Here is a 12,185-nt window from a genome sequence, read left to right on the forward strand (position 1 = left end):
GCTTACAAAACAAACAATGAACCACCGATTCTTGCAGGCTACAGCTGGATGCTGTGATCAATGTTGGTGGGTGCCACGCCATGACTCAGACTTGATTTAGGAACAGAAAATGGAGATGGAAATGCAGTGGTTTTTGCATTTTTCTGAGAACCAAGCTGGAACAGACAGTCTAAGCTTTGGTCCAAGCACTGGAAACCAGAGGATTGAACAATGGTGGCTGATCTTGCAAAGTGAGTGTGTCCAGTTTTGGATAGACTTATTTGACAAACTGAGAGAAGATATCTACTTCTCAGGCAACTTCTTGGACAAGTCATTGATCCAGTTTTGCTTTCTTCAAACAATTCAGGAAATTGACACATTATAAGCGAAAGGATTGCCCACTAATATTTTTATAAGCCAGAAATGGCCATGTATAAAAAGGCATTGCCTCTATTCTGTGCAGAGAATGAATAATACATAAATTGTTCTTTCTGGTTTGCAAAAACAATCATTTGGGTTGAGGTATTCAGAGTAGCACAGTATCATATAACTAAGCATAATTTAAGAATGGTCCTGTGTAATAAATAGCATGACATAATGATGTCATGCCATTTGGGTTGTTCCACCACATTTTGATAGCTGCGAAATTATAATTGCAACATTAGTTGCACTGCAGCACACATTTTACAGGTATTACGATTATTGTGCCAGCCCACCATATTATGACCAGAATCTCACAAATGAAACAAACTAGGGTAAGGAAAACTTGACTAAGGCAGTAATCAACAATGCCCAATATTTTTTGTACACTCTTTGCCTCCTAGGAAGAACTTAGTAGCGTTGTATTGACTAGGAACAACCAGAGTCTGTCAAGTCCACAACTCATGATCACCTCATGGACATCCCTCCATATTGCATGCAGTCCCTCAAATATATGGAGGCAGAGATCACACGGTGGATTCAATTATTTAAACAATCAGCATACACCACTGCATATGTTTTCATTTTAATTGCAATTTAATCTAACTTGTTACAGCAGGGAAACTTTAATAGTTACCTATCTATAGGGTTATGGAATGTCAATTTCAAGCCAATTTTAAGTCAATTTTATTTATATAGCACCAAATCACAACAGAATTTTTCTCAAGGCACTTTTCACAAAGAGCAGGTTAGTTTACAGAGACCCAACATTCTCCCATGAGCAAGTAACAGTGGCAAGGGAAAACTCCCCTTTTAATGGGAAGAAACCTCAATCAGAACCGGGCTCTAGGTGGGCAGTCATCTGCCTTGACCAGTTGGTTTGAGAGGGCAAGAGGGGGGAGAGAGACATAGAGAAGCACAGCAACAACAATAATAACAACAACAACAATAATAATAATAGAAATATGATAAATATTGATATATTAAAAATAATAGCAGGTGTGAGCATCAAGCAGGACCACAGCAGCAGGCGGTCTGCAACCACAAATTACGGAAGTCTGTGATCCTAACGAGACGGTCCGAACCATGATCCACAGAAATCTGCAAGACGAGAAAGCACAAACACTCACAAAAAAAGTTAGTGACATGCATAAATGGTAAATGAATGGATACAGATGGAGAGGGGAAGGAGGAGAAAGGAGCTCAGTGCATTATGGGTAGTCCCCCAGCAGTATAGACCTACAGCAGCATAAATAGGGGCTGGTCCAAGGCAAGCCTGGGCCAGCCCTAACTATGAGCTTTATCAAAAAGAAAAGTTTTAAGTCTACTCTTAAACATAGAGAGTGTGTCTGCCTCCCAGACCGAAACTCGAAGATGGTTCCACAGAAAAGGAGCCTGATAGCTGAGGGCTCAGCCTCCAACTCTACTGTTGGAGACTCTAGGAACCACAAGTAAGCCTGCATTCTGGGAGTGCAGTGTTCTGGTGGGGTAATAGGGTACTATGAGCTCTTTAGGATATGATGGTGCTTGACCATTAAGGGCTTTGTAGGTGAGAAGAAGGATATTTAATTCTATTCTGGATTTTACAGGGAGCCAGTGCCAAAAAGCTAATATGGGAGAAATACGATCTTTTTCTAGTTTTTTAGTACATGTGCAGCTGCATTCTGGACCAGCTGGGGAGTTTTTAGAGGCTTGTTAGGACACCCTGATAAAAAGGAATTGCAATAATCCAGCCCAGAAGTAACAAATACATAGACTAGTTTATCTACATCTTTTTGAGAATGTGCCTAATTTTTGTAATGTTACATAGGTAAAAAAAGGCAGTCCTTGAAATTTGTTTTATGTGGGAGTTTAAGGACATATCCTGATCAAAGATAACTCCCAGATTCCTTAGAGTAGCTGTATCATTAGATAATGTGTTTCTAAGGTGTTTAGGGCCAAGCACAATAACTTCAGTTTAGTCTGAGTGTAGCAGCAGAAATTTCAGGTCATCCAGGTCTTTATGTCCTTAAGGCATGCTTGGAGTTTAGTTAACTGATTGGTTTCATCTGCCTTCATTGATTCATTGAAATATAATTGGGTATCATCTACATAACAATGACAATATATGGAGTGTTTCCTAATAATATTACCTAAAGGGAGCATATATAAGGTTAATAGTATTGGTCCAAGCACAGTACCTTGTGGAACTCTGTGTCTTTTGCGTACGTAGGAGGATTCATCGTTAACATATACAAACTAAAACCGATCTGAGAAATAGGACTTAAACCAGCTTAATGCAGTTCCTTTAATGCCAATTAAATGTTCCAGTCTCTGTAATAGGATGTGATGGTCCATGGTGACAAATGCAGCACTAAGATCTAACAAGACAAGTACAGATAGAATTCCTTTGTCCAATGCAATTAGGAGGTCATTTGTTACTTTCACTAGTGCTGTCTCTGTGCTATGATGTGCTCTAAATCCTAACTGAAAAACCTAAAATAAACTATTGTTATGCAGAAAGTCACACAAATGATAGGCAACTGCTTTCTCAGGGATCTTAGAGAGAAGGGAAGGTTAGATATAGGTCTATATTTGGCCAAAATGCCTGAATCAGGAGTGGGCTTTTTAAGAAAAGGTTTAATTACAGCGACTTTAAAGGACTGTGGTACATAGCCTGTTAGTAAAGACAGATTGATTATATCTAGTAAAGAAGTACCAACTAAGGGTAAGACTTCCTTACGCAGCCTAGTTGGGATGGGGTGTGAGAGACAGGTTGACGGTTTAGATTAAGAAATCATTGAAGTTAGTTCAGGAAGGTCAATTGGAGAAAAACAGTCTAAATATATATCAGGTTTTACAGCTGTGTCTAAGGTTACTGTGTTTGGGGATAAGTCCCTGATAAACAAAATGATGAATTTTGTCTCTAATTGTTAGAATTTTATCATTAAAGAAGGTCATGAAGTCATTACTACTGAGAGCTATAGGAATACATGGATCAATAGAGTTATGACTCTGTCAGCCTGGCCAGAGTGCTGAAAAGAAACCTAGGGCTGTTTTTAATCTCCTCTATTAATGATGAGTACTTACTGTGAATACTTCAGCCAACAGCTTGGCATGGTTGACAATGCCAAGTTGCCTTTTGGTAAATAACAATAACAGCACCTGAATAGATTACGTAAAATAGTGCTTACAATGTGAAATTAAAAAAGAATACAAAGATAGTAGCAAGATTGGACTATTATGTGACATGTACTTGTTTTGTTATAAACAAAAAATCTTGTGAAGGTATTCTGAGACTGAAGTGCTGAAATGACTGTTTCTGAAGTTAGCTTGAGTAAGAAAATTACTGAAATATTGCTGTTGATAATGAAAGTTTTATTTGCTTATGTAATGTTTTCAAACTATTAAAACAAACAGACAGATAATGAGATACCCGTTATTACAAATATTAAAAAATATATAATTAAGCAGTCTTAGTATATTTGCAACAGCAAAATGGAATTTATTTTGGCATCCCTCTGTGCAGCTCTATAATGTCTACATGTTATAGAGTGAAACTGATGTAAAGTGGTGTTTTGTTAAGTAGAGCAGTGGGGCTGGTTGTTCTGTGTGTCTGTTATGGAGGTTAGATGAATAGCAAATGCTTTCAAGTTTCAACAAACACAAGTCGTACATTTATCAAATAGAACACAGACAATTAGGTTCCTCCATTTTTCTCTCATATCCCAAATTACCCTAGACATTACCACATGTGATTCATTTGATAACCATAACAGTATGTTGTCTGAAATAATTCATTTAGACTCGGGTTATTGGCAAAGAATGGTGTTCATCCCTCGTGAAGAGTTCCACAGACTTGTAGAATCAATGCCAAGGCTGAGGAACTTCATTCTTCAAAAATATATTCCCTCATTTGGTGTTTTGATGATGGTGGTGGAGAGTGCTGTCTAGCACATTGGTCCAAAATCTCCCATAGGTGTTCAGTTGGGTTGAGATCTGGTGACTGTGAAGGCCATAGCATATGATTCACATCATTTTCATACTCATCAAACCATTCAGTGACCCCTCGCGCCCTATGAATGGGGGCATTATCATCCTGGAGGAGACCACTCCCATCAGGATGGAAATGTTTCATCATAGGATAAAGGTGATGACTCAGAACAACTTAGTATTGATTTGCCGTGACCCCTCCCTCTAAGGAGACAAGTGGACCCAAACCATGCCAGCAAAATGCCCCCCAAAGAATAACAGAGCCACCAGATCCCCTCACTGTAGGGGTCAAACATTCAGACCTGTACCAGTTTTTCCTTTAATTAGTCACCTGTCTGTAGATATTTAGCACAAATAATGTTTACCATGTTCACTGTTTCAGTTTTGTGAGTTAGCTTGCTATCATTTGCCAATTAGCGTCAAACACAAAGTATAGCTGAAATTGATGGGTATGTAATTTGGTTTATATACCTACCCCAGCCTCAGCCTGTTAACCCTGCTGCCATCTGGCAAGAGATACAGAAGTATCTGCTGTCATAACACCAGACTACAGAGCAGCTTCTTTCCTCAGGCTGTGAGACTCCTCAATTCATCCTCTGCACTACAACATAAAAAATAGTTTTGTTTTTGTGACTTTTTGTTGGTCCATTTGTGTGGTTTCTGTTTTGTGAGTGGCATAGACTACAGACTTCATTTCGTTGTGCAACCTTGTGTTGTAAAACGATAATAAAAAAGATCTTGAATCTTGAATGCCTGCACAATACTAAATGTCCTGGTAATCCATCCAATAGTTGTTGAGACATTTAACTCACCAAAGTCAGTAGGATTCCTCCTCTTTGGACCGTTATTGTCTGTTCAAAGTCTTGTGCCATTCCGTCTAATGGTATGAGATATTTTACTCTATAACTAAAAATCTTGACCTGCAGGTGGCACTAGCTGAAAAACCAGGGCATCACCAAAGTCCTTAGAATTCATCCCCTGGGGACCATGGTTATCTGTACCAAACTTTCATGGCAACCCATCCAATAGGTGTCAAGATATTTCACTCTGGACCAAAGTGGTGGACCAACTGCTTTTAGCCATTTAGCTGCTATCATGGCTAAAATGTAAACTTATACATGCTGAAAAGCAAAACAGGCATTACAAAAATAAATAAAAAAATATGTTAGTGTTGTTGTTGTTATGTTACATTTCAGTAATTTTGCCAATCAAAGTCGACAAGCTCTCTAATGAGAGCTGTCATGAGGGGATTCAGGCTGTTGCTTTTTATTTGGACCCTCTCCCCAGATTTCCAGCTGACCTGTGATGTTGATTGGAATTTGGAGCCATCAGGGTTGATTCTCAGAATGAACCTGCAGGCACAAGAAAAAATACATTATTTCTCAAACAAGTGTTTCTCCAACTGTCATATCTTGGTGCTGTATGCACTTTAATGTTAATAAAGGTGTCATGTACAATACATATACACATCTGAATTCACCTACAGGGAAGGTACATAATTAGATGATAATCAATCACATTCAAATCACTGAAGCTCCATCCATTACAACAGAATATATTTTGGGATACCTAATGCTGCAACCCTCATTTGCATAAAATGTAAGCATTTAAATTTTCCACCTGGTGCTTACGCTGGGTGAGAGGCATGGTACACCTGGATGGGTCGCCAGTCTATACATATAAAATAAATACATATATTATAAAAAACATTCCTTGACTCACTAATAAACCTAACATACATGTCTTTGGACTGTGGGAGGAAAGCATAGCAATGGGAGGAAACTTACAGAAAAACCTTAGCTGGCCAGCAGATGCATACCCAGGACGCTCTTACCTTGAGGCAACAATGCTTACCACTGAGCTGCCCTTTTTCAGCCTATTCAGGTTGGCTATAACAACAAAACCACAGTACATTATCCCCCGGATACACCTCACATCCCTCATCTACTACATTGTCGGTTAATATATATTATATTTGATCAATCAAATTGTAGTGGTTTGACTGACAACGGTAATATTTTTTAGTTAAATGCCAGTCAACCCTACAAAGGACATACGACTTGCAGTACATGGCCCCGTAACAGTCACTAACAACCAGATATTTTCAAAGGCACCAGCAGACAACAAGAAACACAAACACCCAAGAATTTGAAGTCCATCACAGTGTATTATACAGTCAGTGCTCAATACAGAATCCACATTTCAATTATCAGTAAATGAGTCCTTACCTCAACAAAAAAACTCCTTTTCGGGATCTCCAGAAAGCAAACAAAAATACTCAGAGTCAACAGCACCCTTGCTCAATGAAAATAATCCCAAGTGACGCCTCTTGCATCTAATAGACAAGCTTAGTGCTTTTTTGACAACTCCGGAGTACCTCCCATATTCCGGACAGTACACTGCTGTCGGCTCCAGGCCACTTTGATGGTGCATCCACAGAGTAGAGGATGACAGTTGCTGCTTTCAACTACATAAACACTTACGTATGTAATGTAATTCCCTACACTATAATGCTAACAAATTATGTAACTGCGAAAAAATATGTGGGCAATTAAACGCTCACTGGGATGGAATATCTACCTCTAATAAGTTTCAAGGCCATGTGAACTGATTCTCAGACCATACTGAAACAAACTAAAACCAATGGCTAAGTGGAAGGTATGAAATCAAGTTGGAATATAAATTATGAATATAAATTATGCAGAATTTGTAGTTATGGACTTCAACATAAAATAAAGACCACTAGTCATTTAAATATTATTTTGACAAGAGACAAGTCACACTGTCATATGACAATTGGAGTTATCTTGCTTTTGAATTACTTTATGATGTACAAACCCCTTTTTAGTGTTATTATAGCCTATGGTCATCCTATGGGTAAAAACTACCATAACAGGACTTATGACTAACTGATGGGTGACAATGAAGTGAGAGAGCTTAAAGGTGATGTTGTACTGACTACATTATACTAAAATGTGTTTATAGTTTTTAATTAAATAAAAAACATTTATGATATTAGTTAGCAAAACCTGCTATATTAATCATGTCACATTGCTAACCCTTTCCTCTATTTTAAACTACAATCCGCCATGTTTAGCTGCCTGGTGAGATTACGCTAGGTGGACAGTGCAGCAGCCTGTGGTGAACAGCCTGGTAGGATTGGCTTTTGCCAAAATAAATAACACAGACATTGCTGGATGATTGTCTGAAAGCATCTTAACTCTTAACTCTGCTGAGTATCAGCCTCTCTCCTCCTGACTCTGTGATCACCTATACTGTGTACAACAAAGGATCCAGTGCTGAAGAGTATATTTGCACAGATAAATTACATTGTTTGCACATAAATAGCGTGACCATCTTGACAGTGTGAATGTTGCAAGCGTGGCATCATCTGTTTAGACATAATGTTAGTCTCTTAATGGCAGATAACATTATCTGCACTGAGATGCTACTGATTGTTAATGTTTTAATATTGAAGTAGAGTCAAATAATGTTGGTTACACCACCCGTTTCTTTATCTTATCTGTTTCACCAACATTTACTTCAGCTAATTTAGTTGATGTTTACTTACTCACCAGTTGATGTTACCAACACAGCAACTAATGACCCCCCAGCAAACAGTCAAGAAAGGTTCCAAAAGATACCTCCAATGACATGATCCAGACTACAAACTTGAAAATAAAAAACAAAAAATGCACTTAAAAATCCTGTTAAAAAACTCTGCGTTAAACAAGGGTGCTGCCTAACTCACTTTGCTCCAGTCACTCATTTGCTGTTAACATTAACAAAGACTCCTGATTAGCTAACTTGCGTTAAAGAGGCAGAGTTTAACACCCAAAAATATATTTAACCTGTTTTACACTATCGTTACACAAGAGGATGAAACAATCAAATAACATGAAGTAACAAAAATGGGTAAAAAACATTTTGTTTAATATTTGAATAATATTTTGTGGATATCAATGACCAGTGGTAGATAACTAATAGTTAGCTAATAACCTTTATGTATCTTGGCTGAGTCATATACAGGTTAACAGTTATTTATTTATTTATTTTTTATCCTTTAGCTAAGGTTACAATATAGAACTGTAAGACAGTGGGGAAAAAGCAAGTCATTTCGGCTACTTAAGTGACTACATTTGAAAATGTTTCAGTTTTACATAGAATAATAATAGAAATAATATACTTACATTTTTTTTGTTAGGTCTTTTCTCCTTTGTCCTTTTACCACCACATCCACCAACTTGAAAAGAAATCTCCCTCTTCATTTGTCAGTTTTTCACGGGCAGGTTTACTACTGTAAATTTTCATCATATTTTTTTTTCTTTTACTGGCAGAAATGGGCTTCAATAGCATTGTGTTAAGCTGGTAATAAATAAATGCAATTAAGAAAATGTTAAGTGTATAGTGAGCTGTATTGGTGGAGCTGTTAACAACTCAGACATCTGAAATGTGACCCTGACTACACACTTCTTTTTATATTATCCATTGTGTCAAATCTTCATCTGAGAAGTAAATAAAGCTGTAAAATAAACATAGTGGAGTAGAAAATGCAATATTTTACTCAAGTAAAATATTGCTCAAGTAAAGTACAAGTACCTCAAAATTGTACTTACGTACAGTACTTGAGTAAATGTACTTCGTTACTTTCCACCACTGCCTGCAGCTACAGAGTCAAATATCAGGGCCTTACATCATTATAGAGGTTCAGTATAACAATTATTTTGCCAGACTTTAGAAGAGAGATTTTACAGAGAGTCTCTTGGCAAACTGTGATGTAAATGTTTCCTGATAACCAACAGGTACCACAGATTAGTCCTACCAACAACCTTTGACAAACATACAGTTGATGTAACGGTTTCAGGACACAGCTATTCACTCAGCTGCTGTGTTTATGGAGCACATTATTCATACCTCTACCCACTGTATCTATACAGTCAGTCAGCAGTCTTATATCTGACACACACCTCGAACTGAACACAGCAAGGTCAAACTACTCCTGTTAGTCTGAGGCACACAACAGCCTGTGCTTTGTTAGTGTTAAAGTCAAAGTGTATGTGTGTGTGTGTGTGTGTGACTTTTCAGTGTTTGTCATCCTACTGAAATAAGGGGAATGGATGCATTTTCCATCCTAAGACACCTTCAGGGAGAAAAGGGGAAAAAAAAAATCAGCTCATAAGAAAAGCAACGTGAGGTCTGCTTTCCAGTGCCAGCATTTGTCTCTAATTCTCTCCAAGTGCCCTGGAGCAAAACAGTGAAAAGTGCTCATATTGAAAAGTGTACCTGGCATTATGTTTTCCTCAGTGATGAAAAATCTACTGTTGGCTTGTTCTGGTGCCCAAAAAACTTATCCGCACACACCCCATAATGGAGACTGAATGCAAGTCTTGGGTATTTTAGTAACTTTATTTGAAGGCCATGTGTTCAATTGGCAGGAAATGTTTTCTTGGCCTCAGCAACATTGCCAAGAAGCACAATAAGGCACAACCTGTGGCTTAAGTGATAGAGTGGGTTGTCCAATAATCACAGGGTAGTGGTTCGGTCCCACACTCCTCCATGTCAAAGTGTCTTTGGGCAAGACACTGAACCCTAAATTGCTCTTGGTGGTCAGGCCAGCCTTGCATTGCAGCAATCTACCATATACATCCATCCCAGATATCAGATTGAAAACATGATTTCAGTGCAAAGGTACATTCAGCATGAACAAGCTGAGCTAACAACTAGCTTGAATAGCCTACTTTGTGTTGCTGTAATGTAAGGTGACCACAAGCAGCAGATTTCAATGTATATAACAAAACATATCCCCACTTCTGGTGTAGTTAAAAGAAAAAATGCATAAGGCCAGTAGTGTATTTCATCTTAACACACCATGTAATGCATAAGCATGCTTCAAACAGGCTTGGTTGTATGACCTGTCTTTCTTTTACATCTAAAGGATAAAGTGATTATACCTGTTCTGAACAACATATTGGTAGACAAGAATGTTGATACTGGATAATTCCGCAAATTTCCTGATTACATTTAGAGACATTTTTTATGTCCATTGTCAACATTTTTTAAAATTCTCACTTTAAACAGTAACTGCACATGGCGGCTACAGTGGGTTTAGAGTTGGTGTCTGAAGTACCTCCAAACACCTTAACAATTGCTGCATGAAGTGTGTATAACTGTCAAATTGTCTGTTTTCAAATGTAACAGAATTGTCAGATGCAGCCACAGCCCTGATTCTACCATGTGAAAGGTGGTTTCATATGCAACAAGCACTATATTTGAGGTATACTGAGGCTTGTAGCATCGAAATACACATTTTGCATCAAACATCCTTCTTCTCACTGTCAAAACCCAGTCAAACTAGAACATACAGACATTCTACAGCTGGAAACAGCACAACTTACTTTATTTGTTTGTTGTCTGTACATCAGTGGTTATCATATAAACAGAATCTCTTAGCAGCTGACCTTCATGCAGGTTCACCAAAAAGTAAAGAATTTAAAGCAATATAAACATACTCAGATGTGGCCTACAGTTAACTCAGTTAACTCAGTCACTTTGTCTGAATCCCCCCAAGAATGATGGGAAATACAGTGTCAAAACTCAAAACATATCCATCACAGATAGAAATAAGAAAGTGACTTTGGGTGTCAAAACACTTAGACAGGTGAGTTAATTACAGTATGACACAGTTATTACATAGGCATGGCATATATTTTTATTTGCAGAACAGGTGAAGCTACTCAGACATGCCTATATTAGGGCATTGGGACTATTCATGTTCTAGATTTTATGAAGAAAAAAATGTTTCACTCAATTTCTCAATTTGGGATTTTTACCTGTATGTCCACAGGTAAACACAGTTCACAGTCTTTTTCTGTATTGTAAATATTTTCTGTGTTACATGCATGCAGGTCCCCCTGCATGTACATTCAAACCTCTGCAGGTGATCCAGAACACAGCAGTGCATGTGGTCTTCAACCAGACCAAAACAGCTCATCACTCTGCTGTTCATATCCTCCACTGGCTCCCAGTTGCTGCCTGCATCAAATTCAAAACTTTGAAAACAGCAGCTAAAATGGTTCCCACCTACCTGAACTCTTATTCAGGTCTACACTTCCTCCTGCTCACTACTCTCTGTCAATGAAAGGCGCCTGGTACCACCACCACAACAGGGCCCTAAGTCGCTAGCTAGACTTTTCTTTTCTGTAGTTCTCCAGTGGTGGAACGAGTTAGCAAACTCCATTTGATCTGCAGAGTCCCTCTCAATCTTTAAGACAAAGCCAAAGACCCAGCTCTTTCGTGAACACCTCAGAACCTGACAGACTCATTAAAAAAAATAAAAAACAAACATTATTATCATCTATGCACTGCCTGTTGGCACCATTGTCCTATTGGACCTGAATTTAGCTTTATGGTGCTTACTTGTGTTGTTCTCTCCTGACTAGATCCTTGTTTGTGTTGTATTTATTCTCAGATTTATGTCGCTTTGGATAAAAGCACCTGCTAAATGAAATATATGCTGCACACACACACACACATATATATATATATATGTGTGTGTGTGTGTGTGTGTGTGTGTATATATACACACACAGTATGTGCATGTATACATGTACATAGATCTTACAAAACAATATTGTAGCATGTATGGTATATATATATATATGTATATATTTATGATTTATTCATGGATTACAGGCATTTTAAAAAATGCCCACATCAAAACACCTCAGTAGATCAAGGACAAAAAGTAAAAATGGCATTGAAAATTGAATTATAAATCTCTGACCCGGTTCCATAAATAAGTCCTAACCTATAAA

The 12,185-nt window shown here is 37.9% G+C and overlaps 1 long non-coding RNA gene across 5 annotated transcripts; it reads right to left on the minus strand.

Annotated features, from left to right (window-relative positions):
- Positions 1 to 1,319: 1,319 nt before the first annotated feature.
- Positions 1,320 to 7,319, minus strand: LOC121913983. Of its 5 annotated transcripts, none has more exons than XR_006100427.1 (5): positions 6,600 to 7,319; positions 6,159 to 6,260; positions 5,992 to 6,042; positions 4,847 to 5,723; positions 1,320 to 1,500 (listed from the first exon to the last, which is right to left on the minus strand). It is a non-coding gene; the product is annotated as an uncharacterized LOC121913983 (long non-coding RNA). The 5 variants fall into 5 exon arrangements; XR_006100425.1 differs by lacking the exon at positions 1,320 to 1,500 and adding an exon at positions 4,348 to 4,384; XR_006100428.1 differs by lacking the exon at positions 1,320 to 1,500 and having other exon boundaries at positions 4,374 to 5,492; positions 5,672 to 5,723.
- Positions 7,320 to 12,185: the final 4,866 nt, after the last annotated feature.

The sequence above is a fragment of the Thunnus maccoyii genome, chromosome 16 (genome assembly GCF_910596095.1).
Source record: "Thunnus maccoyii chromosome 16, fThuMac1.1, whole genome shotgun sequence".
In the NCBI taxonomy this organism is placed as follows: Eukaryota; Metazoa; Chordata; class Actinopteri; order Scombriformes; family Scombridae; genus Thunnus; species Thunnus maccoyii.